Here is a 26,046-nt window from a genome sequence, read left to right on the forward strand (position 1 = left end):
AATGGGCTTTTGGTGGAAATGACAAACCACCAGCAGCATGATGCCAGCAAGAGTGGAAACGATGGGGGGGGGGGGGGGCCAATAAGAAGACGACAAGTTGTTATTCTATTGGTATGTACTGTCTCTTTATAGTGTTTTAAAGATTGTTCTTTCAAGTTCATCTTAGAACGTAGGATGTTATTTCCAAAGTGTATTAAATCTTTCCTTTCTCACAGCAGGGTGTTCACATTACAAGGCTGCAATTTTTATTTGCCCATGAAATGGGCTTTTGGTGGAAATGACAAACCACCAGCAGCATGATGCCAGCAAGAGTGGAAACGAGGGGGGGGGGGGGGGGCCAATAAGAAGACGACAAGTTGTTATTCTGTTGGTATGTACTGTCTCTTTATAGTGTTTTAAAGATTGTTCTTTCAAGTTCATCTTAGAACGTAGGATGTTATTTCCAAAGTGTAGTAATTCTTTCCTTTCTCACAGCAGGGTGTTCACATTACAAGGCTGCAATTTTTATTTGCCCATGAAATGGGCTTTTGGTGGAAATGACAAACCACCAGCAGCATGATGCCAGCAAGAGTGGAAACGAGGGGGGGGGGGGCCAATAAGAAGACGACAAGTTGTTATTCTATTGGTATGTACTGTCTCTTTATAGTGTTTTAAAGATTGTTCTTTTAAGTTCATCTTAGAACGTAGGATGTTATTTCCAAAGTGTAGTAAATCTTTCCTTTCTCACAGCAGGGTGTTCACATTACAAGGCTGCAATTTTTATTTGCCCATGAAATGGGCTTTTGGTGGAAATGACAAACCACCAGCAGCATGATGCCAGCAAGAGTGGAAACGATGGGGGGGGGGGGGGGGGGCCAATAAGAAGACGACAAGTTGTTATTCTATTGGTATGTACTGTCTCTTTATAGTGTTTTAAAGATTGTTCTTTCAAGTTCATCTTAGAACGTACAATGTTATTTCCAAAGTGTAGTAATTCTTTCCTTTCTCACAGCAGGGTGTTCACATTACAAGGCTGCAATTTTTATTTGCCTATGAAATGGGCTTTTGGTGGAAATGACAAACCACCAGCAGCATGATGCCAGCAAGAGTGGAAACGATGGGGGGGGGGGGGGGGGGAGCAATAAGAAGACGACAAGTTGTTATTCTATTGGTATGTACTGTCTCTTTATAGTGTTTTAAAGATTGTTCTTTCAAGTTCATCTTAGAACGTAGGGTGTTATTTCCAAAGTGTAGTAATTCTTTCCTTTCTCACAGCAGGGTGTTCACATTACAAGGCTGCAATTTTTATTTGCCCATGAAATGGGCTTTTGGTGGAAATGACAAACCACCAGCAGCATGATGCCAGCAAGAGTGGAAACGAGGGGGGGGGGGGGCCAATAAGAAGACGACAAGTTGTTATTCTGTTGGTATGTACTGTCTCTTTATAGTGTTTTAAAGATTGTTCTTTCAAGTTCATCTTAGAACGTAGGATGTTATTTCCAAAGTGTAGTAATTCTTTCCTTTCTCACAGCAGGGTGTTCACATTACAAGGCTGCAATTTTTATTTGCCCATGAAATGGGCTTTTGGTGGAAATGACAAACCACCAGCAGCATGATGCCAGCAAGAGTGGTAACGAGGGGGGGGGGGGGCCAATAAGAAGACGACAAGTTGTTATTCTATTGGTATGTACTGTCTCTTTATAGTGTTTTAAAGATTGTTCTTTTAAGTTCATCTTAGAACGTAGGATGTTATTTCCAAAGTGTAGTAAATCTTTCCTTTCTCACAGCAGGGTGTTCACATTACAAGGCTGCAATTTTTATTTGCCCATGAAATGGGCTTTTGGTGGAAATGACAAACCACCAGCAGCATGATGCCAGCAAGAGTGGAAACGATGGGGGGGGGGGGGGGGGGGGGGCCAATAAGAAGACGACAAGTTTTTATTCTATTGGTATGTACTGTCTCTTTATAGTGTTTTAAAGATTGTTCTTTCAAGTTCATCTTAGAACGTACAATGTTATTTCCAAAGTGTAGTAATTCTTTCCTTTCTCACAGCAGGGTGTTCACATTACAAGGCTGCAATTTTTATTTGCCTATGAAGTGGGCTTTTGGTGGAAATGACAAACCACCAGCAGCATGATGCCAGCAAGAGTGGAAACGATGGGGGGGGGGGGGGGGGGAGCAATAAGAAGACGACAAGTTGTTATTCTATTGGTATGTACTGTCTCTTTATAGTGTTTTAAAGATTGTTCTTTCAAGTTCATCTTAGAACGTAGGGTGTTATTTCCAAAGTGTAGTAATTCTTTCCTTTCTCACAGCAGGGTGTTCACATTACAAGGCTGCAATTTTTATTTGCCCATGAAATGGGCTTTTGGTGGAAATGACAAACCACCAGCAGCATGATGCCAGCAAGAGTGGAAACGATGGGGGGGGGGGGGGGGGGGCCAATAAGAAGACGACAAGTTGTTATTCTATTGGTATGTACTGTCTCTTTATAGTGTTTTAAAGATTGTTCTTTCAAGTTCATCTTAGAACGTAGGATGTTATTTCCAAAGTGTAGTAATTCTTTCCTTTCTCACAGCAGGGTGTTCACATTACAAGGCTGCAATTTTTATTTGCCCATGAAATGGGCTTTTGGTGGAAATGACAAACCACCAGCAGCATGATGCCAGCAAGAGTGGAAACGATGGGGGGGGGGGGGGGGGGGGGGGGCCAATAAGAAGACGACAAGTTGTTATTCTATTGGTATGTACTGTCTCTTTATAGTGTTTTAAAGATTGTTCTTTCAAGTTCATCTTAGAACGTAGGATGTTATTTCCAAAGTGTAGTAATTCTTTCCTTTCTCACAGCAGGGTGTTCACATTACAAGGCTGCAATTTTTATTTGCCCATGAAATGGGCTTTTGGTGGAAATGACAAACCACCAGCAGCATGATGCCAGCAAGAGTGGAAACGATGGGGAGGGGGGGGGGGGGGGGGCAATAAGAAGACGACAAGTTGTTATTCTATTGGTATGTACTGTCTCTTTATAGTGTTTTAAAGATTGTTCTTTCAAGTTCATCTTAGAACGTAGGATGTTATTTCCAAAGTGTAGTAATTCTTTCCTTTCTCACAGCAGGGTGTTCACATTACAAGGCTGCAATTTTTATTTGCCCATGAAATGGGCTTTTGGTGGAAATGACAAACCACCAGCAGCATGATGCCAGCAAGAGTGGAAACGATGGGGGAGGGGGGGGGGGGGCCAATAAGAAGACGACAAGTTGTTATTCTATTGGTATGTACTGTCTCTTTATAGTGTTTTAAAGATTGTTCTTTCAAGTTCATCTTAGAACGTAGGATGTTATTTCCAAAGTGTATTAAATCTTTCCTTTCTCACAGCAGGGTGTTCACATTACAAGGCTGCAATTTTTATTTGCCCATGAAATGGGCTTTTGGTGGAAATGACAAACCACCAGCAGCATGATGCCAGCAAGAGTGGAAACGAGGGGGGGGGGGGGCCAATAAGAAGACGACAAGTTGTTATTCTGTTGGTATGTACTGTCTCTTTATAGTGTTTTAAAGATTGTTCTTTCAAGTTCATCTTAGAACGTAGGATGTTATTTCCAAAGTGTAGTAATTCTTTCCTTTCTCACAGCAGGGTGTTCACATTACAAGGCTGCAATTTTTATTTGCCCATGAAATGGGCTTTTGGTGGAAATGACAAACCACCAGCAGCATGATGCCAGCAAGAGTGGAAACCATGGGGAGGGGGGGGGGGGCCAATAAGAAGACGACAAGTTGTTATTCTATTGGTATGTACTGTCTCTTTATAGTGTTTTAAAGATTGTTCTTTCAAGTTCATCTTAGAACGTAGTATGTTATTTCCAAAGTGTAGTAATTCTTTCCTTTCTCACAGCAGGGTGTTCACATTACAAGGCTGCAATTTTTATTTGCCCATGAAATGGGCTTTTGGTGGAAATGACAAACCACCAGCAGCATGATGCCAGCAAGAGTGGAAACGATGGGGGGGGGGGGCCAATAAGAAGACGACAAGTTGTTATTCTATTGGTATGTACTGTCGCTTTATAGTGTTTTAAAGATTGTTCTTTCAAGTTCATCTTAGAACGTAGGATTTTATTTCCAAAGTGTAGTAATTCTTTCCTTTCTCACAGCAGGGTGTTCACATTACAAGACTGCAATTTTTATTTGCCCATCAACTGGGCTTTTGGTGGAAATGACACACCACCAGCAGCATGATGCCAGCAAGAGTGTAAATGAGGGGGGGGGGGGGGCAATAAGAAGACGACAAGTTGTTCTCTATGATTCTACATATTTATTAATTGAATTACTGAATAAATACATATTTACATACGGTCGCAAATTCAAAACTTACCTCACGCTTGAGCGTGTGTTGGCAGAACATAGATCAGAGTCATAATGTTCTCACTGCTACTTGAGAAATTTAGCAATTTGGGGACTTGTAGTCCGGGGTGATATGTTACAATACAGCGTCACCGGTCTGTTGCGGTCTAACTGTGTTGGTGGGCCAGTGAATTTCCACTGTGCAGTGACTTTGTCACTGCAATTCACTTTGGAGGTGTGGCGGTTCAGCTTGGAACGTAGGATTTTATTTCCAAAGTGTAGTAAATCTTTTCTTTCTCACAGCGGGGTGGTCACATTACAAGGCTGCAATTTTTATTTGCCCATCAACTGGGCTTTTGGTGGAAATGACACACCACCAGCAGCATGATGCCAGATGTCAGCAAGAGTGGTAACGAGGGAAGGGGGGCAATAAGAAGACGACAAGTTGTTATTCTATTGGTATGTACTGTCGCTTTATAGTGTTTTAAAGATTGTTCTTTCAAGTTCATCTTAGAACGTAGGATTTTATTTCCAAAGTGTAATAAATATTTTCTTTCTCACAGCGGGGTGTTCACATTACAAGGCTGCAATTTTTATTTGCCCATCATCTGAGCTTTTGGTGGAACTGACACACCACCAACAGCATGATGTACGCAAGAGTGGCAACGAGGGGGAGGGGGGCAACAAGAAGACGACAAGTTGTTATTCGGTTGGTATGTACTGTCTCTTTATAGTGTTTTAAAGATTGTTCTTTCAAGTTCATCTTAGAACGTAGGATTTTATTTCCAAAGTGTAGTAAATCTTTCCTTTCTCGCAGCAGGGTGTTCACATTACAAGGCTGCAATTTTTATTTGCCCATCAACTGGGCTTTTGGTGGAAATGACGCACCACCAGCAGCATGATGTCAGCAAGAGTGGAAACGAGGAGGGGGGGGGGGGCAATAAGAAGACGACAAGTTGTTATTCTATTGGTATGTACTGTCTCTTTATAGTGTTTTAAAGATTGTTCTTTCAAGTTCATCTTAGATCGTAGGATTTTATTTCCAAAGTGTAGTAAATCTTTCCTTTCTCACAGCAGGGTGTTCACATTACAAGGCTGCAATTTTTATTTGCCCATCAACTGGGCTTTTGGTGGAAATGAGACACCACCAGCAGCATTATGTCAGCAAGAGTGGAATCGAGGGGGGGGGGGGGCAATAAGAAGACGACAAGTTGTTATCCTATTGGTATGTACTGTCTCTTTATAGTGTTTTAAAGATTGTTCTTTCAAGTTCATCTTAGAACGTAGGATTTTATTTCCAAAGTGTAGTAAATCTTTCCTTTCTCACAGCAGGGTGTTCACATTACAAGGCTGCAATTTTTATTTGCCCATCAACTGGGCTTTTGGTGGAAATGACGCACCACCAGCAGCATGATGTCAGCAAGAGTGGAAACAAGGAGGGGGGGGGGGGGGGGCAATAAGAAGACGACAAGTTGTTATTCTATTGGTATGTACTGTCTCTTTATAGTGTTTTAAAGATTGTTCTTTCAAGTTCATCTTAGAACGTAGGATTTTATTTCCAAAGTGTAGTAAATCTTTCCTTTCTCACAGCAGGGTGTTCACATTACAAGGCTGCAATTTTTATTTGCCCATGAAATGGGCTTTTGGTGGAAATGACAAACCACCAGCAGCATGATGCCAGCAAGAGTGGAAACGAAGGGGGGGGGGGGGGGCCAATAAGAAGACGACAAGTTGTTATTCTATTGGTATGTACTGTCTCTTTATAGTGTTTTAAAGATTGTTCTTTCAAGTTCATCTCAGAACGTAGGATGTTATTTCCAAAGTGTAGTAATTCTTTCCTTTCTCACAGCAGGGTGTTCACATTAAAAGGCTGCAATTTTTATTTGCCCATGAAATGGGCTTTTGGTGGAAATGACAAACCACCAGCAGCATGATGCCAGCAAGAGTGGAAATGATGGGGGGGGGGGGGGGGGGGGCAATAAGAAGACGACAAGTTGTTATTCTATTGGTATGTACTGTCTCTTTATAGTGTTTTAAAGATTGTTCTTTCAAGTTCATCTTAGAACGTAGGATGTTATTTCCAAAGTGTAGTAAATCTTTCCTTTCTCACAGCAGGGTGTTCACATTACAAGGCTGCAATTTTTATTTGCCCATGAAATGGGCTTTTGGTGGAAATGACAAACCACCAGCAGCATGATGCCAGCAAGAGTGGAAACGATGGGGGGGGGGGGGGGGGGGGCCAATAAGAAGACGACAAGTTGTTATTCTATTGGTATGTACTGTCTCTTTATAGTGTTTTAAAGATTGTTCTTTCAAGTTCATCTTAGAACGTAGGATGTTATTTCCAAAGTGTATTAAATCTTTCCTTTCTCACAGCAGGGTGTTCACATTACAAGGCTGCAATTTTTATTTGCCCATGAAATGGGCTTTTGGTGGAAATGACAAACCACCAGCAGCATGATGCCAGCAAGAGTGGAAACGAGGGGGGGGGGGGGCCAATAAGAAGACGACAAGTTGTTATTCTGTTGGTATGTACTGTCTCTTTATAGTGTTTTAAAGATTGTTCTTTCAAGTTCATCTTAGAACGTAGGATGTTATTTCCAAAGTGTAGTAATTCTTTCCTTTCTCACAGCAGGGTGTTCACATTACAAGGCTGCAATTTTTATTTGCCCATGAAATGGGCTTTTGGTGGAAATGACAAACCACCAGCAGCATGATGCCAGCAAGAGTGGAAACGAGGGGGGGGGGGGGGGGGGCCAATAAGAAGACGACAAGTTGTTATTCTATTGGTATGTACTGTCTCTTTATAGTGTTTTAAAGATTGTTCTTTTAAGTTCATCTTAGAACGTAGGATGTTATTTCCAAAGTGTAGTAAATCTTTCCTTTCTCACAGCAGGGTGTTCACATTACAAGGCTGCAATTTTTATTTGCCCATGAAATGGGCTTTTGGTGGAAATGACAAACCACCAGCAGCATGATGCCAGCAAGAGTGGAAACGATGGGGGGGGGGGGGGGGGCCAATAAGAAGACGACAAGTTGTTATTCTATTGGTATGTACTGTCTCTTTATAGTGTTTTAAAGATTGTTCTTTCAAGTTCATCTTAGAACGTACAATGTTATTTCCAAAGTGTAGTAATTCTTTCCTTTCTCACAGCAGGGTGTTCACATTACAAGGCTGCAATTTTTATTTGCCTATGAAATGGGCTTTTGGTGGAAATGACAAACCACCAGCAGCATGATGCCAGCAAGAGTGGAAACGATGGGGGGGGGGGGGGGGGGGGGAGCAATAAGAAGACGACAAGTTGTTATTCTATTGGTATGTACTGTCTCTTTATAGTGTTTTAAAGATTGTTCTTTCAAGTTCATCTTAGAACGTAGGGTGTTATTTCCAAAGTGTAGTAATTCTTTCCTTTCTCACAGCAGGGTGTTCACATTACAAGGCTGCAATTTTTATTTGCCCATGAAATGGGCTTTTGGTGGAAATGACAAACCACCAGCAGCATGATGCCAGCAAGAGTGGAAACGATGGGGGGGGGGGGGGGGGGGCCAATAAGAAGACGACAAGTTGTTATTCTATTGGTATGTACTGTCTCTTTATAGTGTTTTAAAGATTGTTCTTTCAAGTTCATCTTAGAACGTAGGATGTTATTTCCAAAGTGTAGTAATTCTTTCCTTTCTCACAGCAGGGTGTTCACATTACAAGGCTGCAATTTTTATTTGCCCATGAAATGGGCTTTTGGTGGAAATGACAAACCACCAGCAGCATGATGCCAGCAAGAGTGGAAACGATGGGGGGGGGGGGGGGGGGGGGCCAATAAGAAGATGACAAGTTGTTATTCTATTGGTATGTACTGTCTCTTTATAGTGTTTTAAAGATTGTTCTTTCAAGTTCATCTTAGAACGTAGGATGTTATTTCCAAAGTGTAGTAATTCTTTCCTTTCTCACAGCAGGGTGTTCACATTACAAGGCTGCAATTTTTATTTGCCCATGAAATGGGCTTTTGGTGGAAATGACAAACCACCAGCAGCATGATGCCAGGAAGAGTGGAAACGATGGGGAGGGGGGGGGGGGGGGGGGCAATAAGAAGACGACAAGTTGTTATTCTATTGGTATGTACTGTCTCTTTATAGTGTTTTAAAGATTGTTCTTTCAAGTTCATCTTAGAACGTAGGATGTTATTTCCAAAGTGTAGTAATTCTTTCCTTTCTCACAGCAGGGTGTTCACATTACAAGGCTGCAATTTTTATTTGCCCATGAAATGGGCTTTTGGTGGAAATGACAAACCACCAGCAGCATGATGCCAGCAAGAGTGGAAACGATGGGGGGTGGGGGGGGGCCAATAAGAAGACGACAAGTTGTTATTCTATTGGTATGTACTGTCTCTTTATAGTGTTTTAAAGATTGTTCTTTCAAGTTCATCTTAGAACGTAGGATGTTATTTCCAAAGTGTATTAAATCTTTCCTTTCTCACAGCAGGGTGTTCACATTACAAGGCTGCAATTTTTATTTGCCCATGAAATGGGCTTTTGGTGGAAATGACAAACCACCAGCAGCATGATGCCAGCAAGAGTGGAAACGAGGGGGGGGGGGGGGGGGGCCAATAAGAAGACGACAAGTTGTTATTCTGTTGGTATGTACTGTCTCTTTATAGTGTTTTAAAGATTGTTCTTTCAAGTTCATCTTAGAACGTAGGATGTTATTTCCAAAGTGTAGTAATTCTTTCCTTTCTCACAGCAGGGTGTTCACATTACAAGGCTGCAATTTTTATTTGCCCATGAAATGGGCTTTTGGTGGAAATGACAAACCACCAGCAGCATGATGCCAGCAAGAGTGGAAACCATGGGGAGGGGGGGGGGGGGGGCCAATAAGAAGACGACAAGTTGTTATTCTATTGGTATGTACTGTCTCTTTATAGTGTTTTAAAGATTGTTCTTTCAAGTTCATCTTAGAACGTAGTATGTTATTTCCAAAGTGTAGTAATTCTTTCCTTTCTCACAGCAGGGTGTTCACATTACAAGGCTGCAATTTTTATTTGCCCATGAAATGGGCTTTTGGTGGAAATGACAAACCACCAGCAGCATGATGCCAGCAAGAGTGGAAACGATGGGGGGGGGGGGGGGGGGCCAATAAGAAGACGACAAGTTGTTATTCTATTGGTATGTACTGTCGCTTTATAGTGTTTTAAAGATTGTTCTTTCAAGTTCATCTTAGAACGTAGGATTTTATTTCCAAAGTGTAGTAATTCTTTCCTTTCTCACAGCAGGGTGTTCACATTACAAGACTGCAATTTTTATTTGCCCATCAACTGGGCTTTTGGTGGAAATGACACACCACCAGCAGCATGATGCCAGCAAGAGTGTAAATGAGGGGGGGGGGGGGGGCAATAAGAAGACGACAAGTTGTTCTCTATGATTCTACATATTTATTAATTGAATTACTGAATAAATACATATTTACATACGGTCGCAAATTCAAAACTTACCTCACGCTTGAGCGTGTGTTGGCAGAACATAGATCAGAGTCATAATGTTCTCACTGCTACTTGAGAAATTTAGCAATTCGGGGACTTGTAGTCCGGGGTGATATGTTACAATACAGCGTCACCGGTCTGTTGCGGTCTAACTGTGTTGGTGGGCCAGTGAATTTCCACTGTGCAGTGACTTTGTCACTGCAATTCACTTTGGAGGTGTGGCGGTTCAGCTTGGAACGTAGGATTTTATTTCCAAAGTGTAGTAAATCTTTTCTTTCTCACAGCGGGGTGTTCACATTACAAGGCTGCAATTTTTATTTGCCCATCAACTGGGCTTTCGGTGGAAATGACACACCACCAGCAGCATGATGCCAGATGTCAGCAAGAGTGGTAACGAGGGAAGGGGGGCAATAAGAAGACGACAAGTTGTTATTCTATTGGTATGTACTGTCGCTTTATAGTGTTTTAAAGATTGTTCTTTCAAGTTCATCTTAGAACGTGGGATTTTATTTCCAAAGTGTAATAAATATTTTCTTTCTCACAGCGGGGTGTTCACATTACAAGGCTGCAATTTTTATTTGCCCATCATCTGAGCTTTTGGTGGAACTGACACACCACCAACAGCATGATGTACGCAAGAGTGGCAACGAGGGGGAGGGGGGCAACAAGAAGACGACAAGTTGTTATTCGGTTGGTATGTACTGTCTCTTTATAGTGTTTTAAAGATTGTTCTTTCAAGTTCATCTTAGAACGTAGGATTTTATTTCCAAAGTGTAGTAAATCTTTCCTTTCTCGCAGCAGGGTGTTCACATTACAAGGCTGCAATTTTTATTTGCCCATCAACTGGGCTTTTGGTGGAAATGACGCACCACCAGCAGCATGATGTCAGCAAGAGTGGAAACGAGGAGGGGGGGGGGCAATAAGAAGACGACAAGTTGTTATTCTATTGGTATGTACTGTCTCTTTATAGTGTTTTAAAGATTGTTCTTTCAAGTTCATCTTAGATCGTAGGATTTTATTTCCAAAGTGTAGTAAATCTTTCCTTTCTCACAGCAGGGTGTTCACATTACAAGGCTGCAATTTTTATTTGCCCATCAACTGGGCTTTTGGTGGAAATGAGACACCACCAGCAGCATTATGTCAGCAAGAGTGGAATCGAGGGGGGGGGGGGGCAATAAGAAGACGACAAGTTGTTATCCTATTGGTATGTACTGTCTCTTTATAGTGTTTTAAAGATTGTTCTTTCAAGTTCATCTTAGAACGTAGGATTTTATTTCCAAAGTGTAGTAAATCTTTCCTTTCTCACAGCAGGGTGTTCACATTACAAGGCTGCAATTTTTATTTGCCCATCAACTGGGCTTTTGGTGGAAATGACGCACCACCAGCAGCATGATGTCAGCAAGAGTGGAAACAAGGAGGGGGGGGGGGGCAATAAGAAGACGACAAGTTGTTATTCTATTGGTATGTACTGTCTCTTTATAGTGTTTTAAAGATTGTTCTTTCAAGTTCATCTTAGAACGTAGGATTTTATTTCCAAAGTGTAGTAAATCTTTCCTTTCTCACAGCAGGGTGTTCACATTACAAGGCTGCAATTTTTATTTGCCTATGAAATGGGCTTTTGGTGGAAATGACAAACCACCAGCAGCATGATGCCAGCAAGAGTGGAAACGATGGGGGGGGGGGGGGGGGGGGGGAGCAATAAGAAGACGACAAGTTGTTATTCTATTGGTATGTACTGTCTCTTTATAGTGTTTTAAAGATTGTTCTTTCAAGTTCATCTTAGAACGTAGGGTGTTATTTCCAAAGTGTAGTAATTCTTTCCTTTCTCACAGCAGGGTGTTCACATTACAAGGCTGCAATTTTTATTTGCCCATGAAATGGGCTTTTGGTGGAAATGACAAACCACCAGCAGCATGATGCCAGCAAGAGTGGAAACGATGGGGGGGGGGGGGGGGGGGGGCCAATAAGAAGACGACAAGTTGTTATTCTATTGGTATGTACTGTCTCTTTATAGTGTTTTAAAGATTGTTCTTTCAAGTTCATCTTAGAACGTAGGATGTTATTTCCAAAGTGTAGTAATTCTTTCCTTTCTCACAGCAGGGTGTTCACATTACAAGGCTGCAATTTTTATTTGCCCATGAAATGGGCTTTTGGTGGAAATGACAAACCACCAGCAGCATGATGCCAGCAAGAGTGGAAACGATGGGGGGGGGGGGGGGGGCAATAAGAAGATGACAAGTTGTTATTCTATTGGTATGTACTGTCTCTTTATAGTGTTTTAAAGATTGTTCTTTCAAGTTCATCTTAGAACGTAGGATGTTATTTCCAAAGTGTAGTAATTCTTTCCTTTCTCACAGCAGGGTGTTCACATTACAAGGCTGCAATTTTTATTTGCCCATGAAATGGGCTTTTGGTGGAAATGACAAACCACCAGCAGCATGATGCCAGCAAGAGTGGAAACGATGGGGAGGGGGGGGGGGGGGGGGGCAATAAGAAGACGACAAGTTGTTATTCTATTGGTATGTACTGTCTCTTTATAGTGTTTTAAAGATTGTTCTTTCAAGTTCATCTTAGAACGTAGGATGTTATTTCCAAAGTGTAGTAATTCTTTCCTTTCTCACAGCAGGGTGTTCACATTACAAGGCTGCAATTTTTATTTGCCCATGAAATGGGCTTTTGGTGGAAATGACAAACCACCAGCAGCATGATGCCAGCAAGAGTGGAAACGATGGGGGGGGGGGGGGGGGGGCAATAAGAAGACGACAAGTTGTTATTCTATTGGTATGTACTGTCTCTTTATAGTGTTTTAAAGATTGTTCTTTCAAGTTCATCTTAGAACGTAGGATGTTATTTCCAAAGTGTATTAAATCTTTCCTTTCTCACAGCAGGGTGTTCACATTACAAGGCTGCAATTTTTATTTGCCCATGAAATGGGCTTTTGGTGGAAATGACAAACCACCAGCAGCATGATGCCAGCAAGAGTGGAAACGAGGGGGGGGGGGGTGCCAATAAGAAGACGACAAGTTGTTATTCTGTTGGTATGTACTGTCTCTTTATAGTGTTTTAAAGATTGTTCTTTCAAGTTCATCTTAGAACGTAGGATGTTATTTCCAAAGTGTAGTAATTCTTTCCTTTCTCACAGCAGGGTGTTCACATTACAAGGCTGCAATTTTTATTTGCCCATGAAATGGGCTTTTGGTGGAAATGACAAACCACCAGCAGCATGATGCCAGCAAGAGTGGAAACCATGGGGAGGGGGGGGGGGGCCAATAAGAAGACGACAAGTTGTTATTCTATTGGTATGTACTGTCTCTTTATAGTGTTTTAAAGATTGTTCTTTCAAGTTCATCTTAGAACGTAGTATGTTATTTCCAAAGTGTAGTAATTCTTTCCTTTCTCACAGCAGGGTGTTCACATTACAAGGCTGCAATTTTTATTTGCCCATGAAATGGGCTTTTGGTGGAAATGACAAACCACCAGCAGCATGATGCCAGCAAGAGTGGAAACGATGGGGGGGGGGGGGGGGGGGGGGGCCAATAAGAAGACGACAAGTTGTTATTCTATTGGTATGTACTGTCTCTTTATAGTGTTTTAAAGATTGTTCTTTCAAGTTCATCTTAGAACGTAGGATTTTATTTCCAAAGTGTAGTAAATCTTTCCTTTCTCACAGCAGGGTGTTCACATTACAAGGCTGCAATTTTTATTTGCCCATCAACTGGGCTTTTGGTGGAAATGACACACCACCAGCAGCATGATGTCCACGAGAGATAAATGGGGGGGGACGGGGGAACAAGAAGAGAACAAGTTGGTATTCTATTGGTATGTACTGTCTCTTTATATTGTTTTCAAGATTGTTCTTTCAAGTTCGTCTTAGAACGTAGGAATTTATTTCCAAAGTGTAGTAAATCTTTCCTTTCTCACAGCAGGGTGTTCACATTACAAGGCTGCAATTTTTATTTGCCCATCAACTGGGCTTTTGGTGGAAAACACACACCACCAGCAGCATGATGTCAGCAATAGTGGAAACGAGAGGGGGGGGGGGGGGGGGGGGGGGGGGGGGAGCAATAAGAAGACGACAAGATGTTATTCTATCGGTATGTACTGTCTCTTTATATTGTTTTAAAGATTGTTCTTTCAAGTTCATCTTAGATCGTAGGATTTTATTTCCAAAGTGTAGTAAATCTTTCCTTTCTCACAGCAGGGTGTTCACATTACAAGGCTGCAATTTTTATTTGCCCATCAACTGGGCTTTTGGTGGAAATGACACACCACCAGCAGCATGATGTCAGAAAGAGCGGAAACTCTGGGGGGGGGGGGGGGGGGGGCAATAAAAAGACGCCAAGTTGCTATTCTATTGGTATGTACTGTCTCTTTATAGTGTTTTAAAGATTGTTCTTTCAAGTTCATCTTAGAACGTAGGATTTTATTTCCAAAGTGTAGTAAATCTTTCCTTTCTCACAGCAGGGTGTTCACATTACAAGGCTGCAATTTTTATTTGCCCATCAACTGGGCTTTTGGTGGGAATGACACACCACCAGCAGCATGATGTCAGCAAGAGTGGAAACTGGGGGGGGGGGGGGGGGGGGCGGGCAATAAGAAGACGACAAGTTGTTATTCTATTGGTATGTACTGTCTCTTTATATTGTTTTCAAGATTGTTCTTTCAAGTTCGTCTTAGAACGTAGGAATTTATATCCAAAGTGTAGTAAATCTTTCCTTTCTCACAGCAGCGTGTTCACATTACAAGGCTGCAATTTTTATTTGCCCATCAACTGGACTTTTGGTGGAAATGACACACCACCAGCAGCATGATGTATGCAAGAGTGGTAACGAGGGGGGGTGGGGGCAATAAGAAGACGACAAGTTGTTATTCTATTGGTATGTACTGTCTCTTTATATTGTTTTCAAGATTGTTCTTTCAAGTTTGTCTTAGAACGTAGGAATTTATTTCCAAAGTGTAGTAAACCTTTCCTTTCTTACAGCAGGATGTTCACATTACAAGGCTACAATTTTTATTTGCCCTTCAACTGGGCTTTTGGTGGAAATGAGACACCACCAGCAGCATGATGTCAGCAAGAGTGGAAACGAGGAGGGGGGGGGGGGGGGGGCAATAAGAAGACAACAAGTTGTCATTCTATTGGTATGTACTGTCTCTTTATATTGTTTTCAAGATTGTTCTTTCAAGTTTGTCTTAGAACGTAGGAATTTATTTCCAAAGAGTGTAGTAAACCTTTCCTTTCTTACAGCAGGATGTTCACATTACAAGGCTACAATTTTTATTTGCCCATCAACTGGGCTTTTGGTGGAAATGACACACCACCAGCAGCATGATGTCAGCAAGAGTGGAAACTGGGGGGGGGGGGGCGGGGGGGGGGGGGCGGGCAATAAGAAGACGACAAGTTGTTATTCTATTGGTATGTACTGTCTCTTTATATTGTTTTCAAGATTGTTCTTTCAAGTTCGTCTTAGAACGTAGGAATTTATTTCCAAAGTGTAGTAAATCTTTCCTTTCTCACAGCAGCGTGTTCACATTACAAGGCTGCAATTTTTATTTGCCCATCAACTGGACTTTTGGTGGAAATGACACACCACCAGCAGCATGATGTATGCAAGAGTGGTAACGAGGGGGGGGGGGGGCAATAAGAAAACGACAAGTTGTTATTCTATTGGTATGTACTGTCTCTTTATATTGTTTTCAAGATTGTTCTTTCAAGTTTGTCTTAGAACGTAGGAATTTATTTCCAAAGTGTAGTAAACCTTTCCTTTCTTACAGCAGGATGTTCACATTACAAGGCTACAATTTTTATTTGCCCATCAACTGGGCTTTTGGTGGAAATGACACACCACCAGCAGCATGATGTACGCAAGAGTGGTAACGAGGGGGGGGGGGGCAATAAGAAGACGACAAGTTGTTATTCTATTGGTATGTACTGTCTCTTTATAGTGTTTTAAGATTGTTCTTTCAAGTTCGTCTTAGAACGTAGGAATTTATTTCCAAAGTGTAGTAAATCTTTCCTTTCTCACAGCAGGGTGTTCACATTACAAGGCTGCAATTTTTATTTGCACATCAACTGGGCTTTTGGTGGAAATGTCACATCACCAGCAGCATGATGTCAGCAGAGTGTTAACGAGGGGGGGGGGGGGGGGGGGCAATAAGAAGACGACAAGTTGTTATTCTATTGGTATGTACTGTCTCTTTATAGTGTTTTAAAGATTGTTCTTTCAAGTTCATCTTAGAACGTAGCGCTTTATTTCCAAAGTGTAGTAAATCTTTCCTTTCTCACAGCAGGGTGTTCACATTACAAGGCTCCAATTTTTATTTGCCCATCAACTGGGCTTTTGGTGGAAATGACACACCACCAGCAGCATGATGTCCGCAAGAGTGGAAACGAGGGTGGGGGGAACAAGAAGACGACAAGTTGTTATTCTATTGGTATGTACTGTCTCTTTAAATTGTTTTCAAGATTGTTTTTTCAAGTTCGTCTTAGAACGTAGGAATTTATTTCCAAAGTGTAGTAAATCTTTCCTTTCTCACAGCAGGGTTTTCACATTACAAGGCTGCAATTTTTATTTGCCCATCAACTGGGCTTTTGGTGGAAATGACACACCACCAGCAGCATGATGTCAGCAATAGTGGAAACGAGAGGGGGGGGGGGAGCAATAAGAAGACGACAAGATGTTATTCTATTGGTATTTACTGTCTCTTTATATTGTTTTAAAGATTGTTCTTTCAAGTTCATCTTAGCACGTAGGATTTTATTTCCAAAGTGTAGTAAATCTTTCCTTTCTCACAGCAGGGTGTTCACATTACAAGGCTGCAATTTTTATTTGCCCATCAACTGGGCTTTTGGTGGAAATGACACACCACCAGCAGCATGATGTCCGCAAGAGTGGAAACGAGATGGGGGGGGGGGGGGGGGGGAACACGAAGACGACAAGTTGTTATTGTATTGGTATGTACTGTCTCTTTATATTGTTTTCAATATTGTTCTTTCAAGTTCGTCTTAGAACGTAGGAATTTATTTCCAAAGTGCAGTAAATCTTTCCTTTCTCACAGCAGGGTGTTCACATTACAAGGCTGCAATTTTTATTTGACCATCAACTGGGCTTTTGGTGGAAATGACACACCACCAGCAGCATGATGTCAGCAAGAGTGGTAACGAGGGGGGGGGGGGGGGCAACAAGAAGACAACAAGTTGTTATTCTATTGGTATGTACTGTCTCTTTATATTGTTTTCAAGATTGTTCTTTCAAGTTCGTCTTAGAACGTAGGAATTTATTTCCAAAGTGTTGTAAATCTTTCCTTTCTCACAGCAGGGTGTTCACATTACAAGGCTGCTATTTTTATTTGCCCATCAACTGGGCTTTTGGTGGAAATGACACACTACCAGCAGCATGATGTCAGCAAGAGTGGAAACGAGGAAGGGGGGGGGGGGGGCAACAAGAAGACGACAAGTTGTTATTCTATTGGTATGTACTGTCTGTTTATATTGTTTTAAAGATTGTTCTTTCAAGTTCATCTTAGAACGTAGCATTTTATTTCCAAAGTGTAGTAAATCTTTCCTTTCTCACAGCAGGGTGTTCACATTACAAGGCTGCAATTTTTATTTGCCCATCAACTGGGCTTTTGGTGGAAATGACACACCATCAGCAGCATGATGTCAGCAAGAGTGAAACGAGGGGGGGGGGGGGGGGGGCAATAAGAAGACGACAAGTTGTTATTCTATTGGTATGTACTATCTCTTTGTATTGTTTTCAAGATTGTTCTTTCAAGTTCATCTTACAACGTAGGAATTTATTTCCAAAGTGTAGTAAATCTTCCTTTCTCACAGCAGGGTGTTCACATTACAAGGCTGCAATTTTTATTTGCCCATCAACTGTGCTTTTGGTGGAAATGACACACCACCAGCAACATGATGTCCACGAGAGATAAATGGGGGGGGGGGGGAGGGGGGAACAAGAAGAGAACAAGTTGGTATTCTATTGTTATGTACTGTCTCTTTATATTGTTTTCAAGATTGTTCTTTCAAGTTCGTCTTAGAACGTAGGAATTTATTTCCAAAGTGTAGTAAATCTTTCCTTTCTCACAGCAGGGTGTTCACATTACAAGGCTGCAATTTTTATTTGCCCATCAACTGGGCTTTTGGTGGAAATGACACACCACCAGCAGCATGATGTACGCAAGAGTGGTAACGAGGGGGGGGGGGGGGCAATAAGAAGACGACAAGTTGTTATTCTATTGGTATGTACTGTCTCTTTATAGTGTTTTAAGATTGTTCTTTCAAGTTCGTCTTAGAACGTAGGAATTTATTTCCAAAGTGTAGTAAATCTTTCCTTTCTCACAGCAGGGTGTTCACATTACAAGGCTGCAATTTTTATTTGCACATCAACTGGGCTTTTGGTGGAAATGTCACATCACCAGCAGCATGATGTCAGCAGAGTGTTAACGAGGGGGGGGGGGGGGCAATAAGAAGACGACAAGTTGTTATTCTATTGGTATGTACTGTCTCTTTATAGTGTTTTAAAGATTGTTCTTTCAAGTTCATCTTAGAACGTAGCGCTTTATTTCCAAAGTGTAGTAAATCTTTCCTTTCTCACGGCAGGGTGTTCACATTACAAGGCTCCAATTTTTATTTGCCCATCAACTGGGCTTTTGGTGGAAATGACACACGACCAGCAGCATGATGTCCGCAAGAGTGGAAACGAGGGTGGGGGGAACAAGAAGACGACAAGTTGTTATTCTATTGGTATGTACTGTCTCTTTAAATTGTTTTCAAGATTGTTTTTTCAAGTTCGTCTTAGAACGTAGGAATTTATTTCCAAAGTGTAGTAAATCTTTCCTTTCTCACAGCAGGGTTTTCACATTACAAGGCTGCAATTTTTATTTGCCCATCAACTGGGCTTTTGGTGGAAATGACACACCACCAGCAGCATGATGTCAGCAATAGTGGAAACGAGAGGGGGGGGGGGGGGGCAATAAGAAGACGACAAGATGTTATTCTATTGGTATTTACTGTCTCTTTATATTGTTTTAAAGATTGTTCTTTCAAGTTCATCTTAGCACGTAGGATTTTATTTCCAAAGTGTAGTAAATCTTTCCTTTCTCACAGCAGGGTGTTCACATTACAAGGCTGCAATTTTTATTTTCCCATCAACTGGGCTTTTGGTGGAAATGACACACCACCAGCAGCATGATGTCCGCAAGAGTGGAAACGAGATGGGGGGGGGGGGGGGGGGGGGAACACGAAGACGACAAGTTGTTATTGTATTGGTATGTACTGTCTCTTTATATTGTTTTCAATATTGTTCTTTCAAGTTCGTCTTAGAACGTAGGAATTTATTTCCAAAGTGCAGTAAATCTTTCCTTTCTCACAGCAGGGTGTTCACATTAGAAGGCTGCAATTTTTATTTGACCATCAACTGGGCTTTTGGTGGAAATGACACACCACCAGCAGCATGATGTCAGCAAGAGTGGTAACGAGGGGGGGGTGGGGGGCAACAAGAAGACGACAAGTTGTTATTCTATTGGTATGTACTGTCTCTTTATATTGTTTTCAAGATTGTTCTTTCAAGTTCGTCTTAGAACGTAGGAATTTATTTCCAAAGTGTTGTAAATCTTTCCTTTCTCACAGCAGGGTGTTCACATTACAAGGCTGCAATTTTTATTTGCCCATCAACTGGGCTTTTGGTGGAAATGACACACTACCAGCAGCATGATGTCAGCAAGAGTGGAAACGAGGGAGGGGGGGGGGGGCAACAAGAAGACGACAAGTTCTTATTCTATTGGTATGTACTGTCTGTTTATATTGTTTTAAAGATTGTTCTTTCAAGTTCATCTTAGAACGTAGCATTTTATTTCCAAAGTGTAGTAAATCTTTCCTTTCTCACAGCAGGGTGTTCACATTACAAGGCTGCAATTTTTATTTGCCCATCAACTGGGCTTTTGGTGGAAATGACACACCATCAGCAGCATGATGTCAGCAAGAGTGAAACGAGGGGGGGGGGGGGGGGGGCAATAAGAAGACGACAAGTTGTTATTCTATTGGTATGTACTATCTCTTTGTATTGTTTTCAAGATTGTTCTTTCAAGTTCATCTTACAACGTAGGAATTTATTTCCAAAGTGTAGTAAATCTTTCCTTTCTCACAGCAGGGTGTTCACATTACAAGGCTGCAATTTTTATTTGCCCATCAACTGTGCTTTTGGTGGAAATGACACACCACCAGCAACATGATGTCCACGAGAGATAAATGGGGGGGGGGGGGGGGAGGGGGGAACAAGAAGAGAACAAGTTGGTATTCTATTGTTATGTACTGTCTCTTTATATTGTTTTCAAGATTGTTCTTTCAAGTTCGTCTTAGAACGTAGGAATTTATTTCCAAAGTGTAGTAAATCTTTCCTTTCTCACAGCAGGGTGTTCACATTACAAGGCTGCAATTTTTATTTGCCCATCAACTGGGCTTTTGGTGGAAAACACACACCACCAGCAGCATGATGTCAGCAATAGTGGAAACGAGAGGGGGGGGGGGGGCAATAAGAAGACGACAAGATGTTATTCTATCGGTATGTACTGTCTCTTTATATTGTTTTAAAGATTGTTCTTTCAAGTTCATCTTAGAACGTAGGATTTTATTTCCAAGTGTAGTAACTCTTTCCTTTCTCACAGCAGGGTGTTCACATTACAAGGCTGCAATTTTTATTTGCCCATCAACTGGGCTTTTGGTGGAAATGACACACCACCAGCAACATGATGTCCGCAAGAGTGGAAACGAGGGGGGGTGGGGAGGGGGACAAGAAGACGACAAGTTGTTATTCTATTGGTATGTACTGTCTCTTTATATTGTTTTCAAGATTGTTCTTTCAAGTTCGTCTTAGAACGTAGGAATTTATTTCTAAAGTGTAGTAAATCTTTCCTTTCTCACAGCAGGGTGTTCACATTACAAGGCTGCAATTTTTATTTGCCCATTAACTGGGCTTTTGGTGGAAATGACACACCACCAGCAGCATGATGTCAGCAAGAGTGGAAACTGGGGGGGGGGGGGGGGGGCAATAAGAAGTCGACAAGTTATTATTCTATTGGTATGCACTGTCTCTTTATAGTGTTTTAAAGATTGTTCTTTCAAGTTCATCTTAGAACGTAGGATTTTATTACAAAGTGTAGTAAATCTTTCCTTTCTCACAGCAGGGTGTTCACATTACAAGGCTGCAATTTTTATTTGCCCATCAACTGGGCTTTTGGTGGAAATGACACACCACTAGCAGCATGATGTCAGAAAGAGCGGAAACTTGGGGGGGGGGGGGGGGGGGCAATAAGAAGACGCCAAGTTGCTATTCTATTGGTATGTACTGTCTCTTTATATTGTTTTCAAGATTGTTCTTTCAAGTTTGTCTTAGAACGTAGGAATTTATTTCCAAAGTGTAGTAAACCTTTCCTTTCTTACAGCAGGATGTTCACATTACAAGGCTACAATTTTTATTTGCCCATCAACTGGGCTTTTGGTGGAAATGACACACCACCAGCAGCATGATGTCCGCAAGAGTGGAAACGAGGGTGGGGGGAACAAGAAGACGACAAGTTGTTATTCTATTGGTATGTACTGTCTCTTTAAATTGTTTTCAAGATTGTTCTTTCAAGTTCGTCTTAGAACGTAGGAATTTATTTCCAAAGTGTAGTAAATCTTTCCTTTCTCACAGCAGGGTTTTCACATTACAAGGCTGCAATTTTTATTTGCCCATCAACTGGGCTTTTGGTGGAAATGACACACCACCAGCAGCATGATGTCAGCAATAGTGGAAACGAGAGGGGGGGGGGGGGCAATAAGAAGACGACAAGATGTTATTCTATTGGTATTTACTGTCTCTTTATATTGTTTTAAAGATTGTTCTTTCAAGTTCATCTTAGCACGTAGGATTTTATTTCCAAAGTGTAGTAAATCTTTCCTTTCTCACAGCAGGGTGTTCACATTACAAGGCTGCAATTTTTATTTGCCCATCAACTGGGCTTTTGGTGGAAATGACACACCACCAGCAGCATGATGTCCGCAAGAGTGGAAACGAGATGGGGGGGGGGGGGGGGGGGGGGGGGGGGGAACACGAAGACGACAAGTTGTTATTGTATTGGTATGTACTGTCTCTTTATATCGTTTTCAATATTGTTCTTTAAAGTTCGTCTTAGAACGTAGGAATTTATTTCCAAAGTGCAGTAAATCTTTCCTTTCTCACAGCAGGGTGTTCACATTACAAGGCTGCAATTTTTATTTGACCATCAACTGGGCTTTTGGTGGAAATGACACACCACCAGCAGCATGATGTCAGCAAGAGTGGTAACGAGGGGGGGGGGGGGGGCAACAAGAAGACGACAAGTTGTTATTCTATTGGTATGTACTGTCTCTTTATATTGTTTTCAAGATTGTTCTTTCAAGTTCGTCTTAGAACGTAGGAATTTATTTCCAAAGTGTTGTAAATCTTTCCTTTCTCACAGCAGGGTGTTCACATTACAAGGCTGCAATTTTTATTTGCCCATCAACTGGGCTTTTGGTGGAAATGACACACTACCAGCAGCATGATGTCAGCAAGAGTGGAAACGAGGGAGGGGGGGGGGGGGGGCAACAAGAAGACGACAAGTTGTTATTCTATTGGTATGTACTGTCTGTTTATATTGTTTTAAAGATTGTTCTTTCAAGTTCATCTTAGAACGTAGCATTTTATTTCCAAAGTGTAGTAAATCTTTCCTTTCTCACAGCAGGGTGTTCACATTACAAGGCTGCAATTTTTATTTGCCCATCAACTGGGCTTTTGGTGGAAATGACACACCATCAGCAGCATGATGTCAGCAAGAGTGAAACGAGGGGGGGGGGGGGGGGGGCAATAAGAAGACGACAAGTTGTTATTCTATTGGTATGTACTATCTCTTTGTATTGTTTTCAAGATTGTTCTTTCAAGTTCATCTTACAACGTAGGAATTTATTTCCAAAGTGTAGTAAATCTTTCCTTTCTCACAGCAGGGTGTTCACATTACAAGGCTGCAATTTTTATTTGCCCATCAACTGTGCTTTTGGTGGAAATGACACACCACCAGCAACATGATGTCCACGAGAGATAAATGGGGGGGGGGGGGGGGGGGGAGGGGGGAACAAGAAGAGAACAAGTTGGTATTCTATTGTTATGTACTGTCTCTTTATATTGTTTACAAGATTGTTCTTTCAAGTTCGTCTTAGAACGTAGGAATTTATTTCCAAAGTGTAGTAAATCTTTCCTTTCTCACAGCAGGGTGTTCACATTACAAGGCTGCAATTTTTATTTGCCCATCAACTGGGCTTTTGGTGGAAAACACACACCACCAGCAGCATGATGTCAGCAATAGTGGAAACGAGAGGGGGGGGGGGGCAATAAGAAACGACAAGATGTTATTCTATCGGTATGTACTGTCTCTTTATATTGTTTTAAAGATTGTTCTTTCAAGTTCATCTTAGAACGTAGGATTTTATTTCCAAAGTGTAGTAACTCTTTCCTTTCTCACAGTAGGGTGTTCACATTACAAGGCTGCAATTTTTATTTGCCCATCAACTGGGCTTTTGGTGGAAATGACACACCACCAGCAACATGATGTCCGCAAGAGTGGTAACGAGGGGGGGTGGGGAGGGGGACAAGAAGACGACAAGTTGTTATTCTATTGGTATGTACTGTTTCTTTATATTGTTTTCAAGATTGTTCTTTCAAGTTCGTCTTAGAACGTAGGAATTTATTTCTAAAGTGTAGTAAATCTTTCCTTTCTCACAGCAGGGTGTTCACATTACAAGGCTGCAATTTTTATTTGCCCATTAACTGGGCTTTTGGTGGAAATGACACACCACCAGCAGCATGATGTCAGCAAGAGTGGAAACTGGGGGGGGGGGGGGGGGGGGGCAATAAGAAGTCGACAAGTTGTTATTCTATTGGTATGCACTGTCTCTTTATAGTGTTTTAAAGATTGTTCTTTCAAGTTCATCTTAGAACGTAGGATTTTATTCCAAAGTGTAGTAAATCTTTCCTTTCTCACAGCAGGGTGTTCACATTACAGGGCTGCAATTTTTATTTTCCCATCAACTGGGCTTTTGGTGGAAATGACACACCACTAGCAGCATGATGTCAGAAAGAGCGGAAACTTGGGGGGGGGGGGGGCAATAAGAAGACTTCAAGTTGCTATTCTATTGGTATGTACTGTCTCTTTATAGTGTTTTAAAGATTGTTCTTTCAAGTTCATCTTAGAACGTAGGATTTTATTTCCAAAGTGTAGTAAATTTTTCCTTTCTCACAGCAGGGTGTTCACATTACAAGGCTGCAATTTTTATTTGCCCATCAACTGGGCTTTTGGTAGGAATGACACACCACCAGCAGCATGATGTCAGCAAGAGTGGAAACTGAGGGGGAGGGGGGGGGGGGGGCGGGCAATAAGAAGACGACAAGTTGTTATTCTATTGGTATGTACTGTCTCTTTATATTGTTTTCAAGATTGTTCTTTCAAGTTCGTCTTAGAACGTAGGAATTTATTTCCAAAGTGTAGTAAATCTTTCCTTTCTCACAGCAGGGTGTTCACATTACAAGGCTGCAATTTTTATTTGCCCATCAACTGGACTTTTGGTGGAAATGACACACCACCAGCAGCATGATGTATGCAAGAGTGGTAACGAGGGAGGGGGGGGGGGGGCAATAAGAAGACGACAAGTTGTTATTCTATTGGTATGTACTGTCTCTTTATATTGTTTTCAAGATTGTTCTTTCAAGTTTGTCTTAGAACGTAGGAATTTATTTCCAAAGTGTAGTACACCTTTCCTTTCTTACAGCAGGATGTTCACATTACAAGGCTACAATTTTTATTTGCCCATCAACTGGGCTTTTGGTGGAAATGACACACCACCAGCAGCATGATGTACGCAAGAGTGGTAACGAGGGGGGGGGGGGGGGCAATAAGAAGACGACAAGTTGTTATTCTATTGGTATGTACTGTCTCTTTATATTGTTTTCAAGATTGTTCTTTCAAGGTCGTCTTAGAACGTAGGAATTTATTTCCAAAGTGTAGTAAATCTTTCCTTTCTCACAGCAGGGTGTTCACATTACAAGGCTCCAATTTTTATTTGCCCATCAACTGGGCTTTTGGTGGAAATGACACACCACCAGCAGCATGATGTCCGCAAGAGTGGAAACGAGGGTGGGGGGAACAAGAAGACGACAAGTTGTTATTCTATTGGTATGTACTGTCTCTTTAAATTGTTTTCAAGATTGTTCTTTCAAGTTCGTCTTAGAACGTAGGAATTTATTTCCAAAGTGTAGTAAATCTTTCCTTTCTCACAGCAGGGTTTTCACATTACAAGGCTGCAATTTTTATTTGCCCATCAACTGGGCTTTTGGTGGAAATGACACACCACCAGCAGCATGATGTTAGCAATAGTGGAAACGAGAGGGGGGGGGGGGGCAATAAGAAGACGACAAGATGTTATTCTATTGGTATTTACTGTCTCTTTATATTGTTTTAAAGATTGTTCTTTCAAGTTCATCTTAGCACGTAGGATTTTATTTCCAAAGTGTAGTAAATCTTTCCTTTCTCACAGCAGGGTGTTCACATTACAAGGCTGCAATTTTTATTTGACCATCAACTGGGCTTTTGGTGGAAATGACACACCACCAGCAGCATGATGTCAGCAAGAGTGGAAACGAGGGTGGGGGGGGGGGGGGGCAACAAGAAGACGACAAGTTGTTATTCTATTGGTATGTACCTTCTCTTTATAGTGTTTTAAAGATTGTTCTTTCAAGTTCATCTTAGAACGTAGGATTTTATTTCCAAAGTGTAGTAAATCTTTCCTTTCTCACAGCAGGGTGTTCACATTAGAAGGCTGCAATTTTTATTTGACCATCAACTGGGCTTTTGGTGGAAATGACACACCACCAGCAGCATGATGTCAGCAAGAGTGGTAACGAGGGGGGGGGGGGGGGCAACAAGAAGACGACAAGTTGTTATTCTATTGGTATGTACTGTCTCTTTATATTGTTTTCAAGATTGTTCTTTCAAGTTCGTCTTAGAACGTAGGAATTTATTTCCAAAGTGTTGTAAATCTTTCCTTTCTCACAGCAGGGTGTTCACATTACAAGGCTGCAATTTTTATTTGCCCATCAACTGGGCTTTTGGTGGAAATGACACACCACCAGCAGCATGATGTCCACGAGATATAAATGGGGGGGGGGGGGGAGGGGGGAACAAGAAGAGAACAAGTTGGTATTCTATT

This window comes from Schistocerca cancellata, chromosome 12 (genome assembly GCF_023864275.1).
Source record: "Schistocerca cancellata isolate TAMUIC-IGC-003103 chromosome 12, iqSchCanc2.1, whole genome shotgun sequence".
In the NCBI taxonomy this organism is placed as follows: Eukaryota; Metazoa; Arthropoda; class Insecta; order Orthoptera; family Acrididae; genus Schistocerca; species Schistocerca cancellata.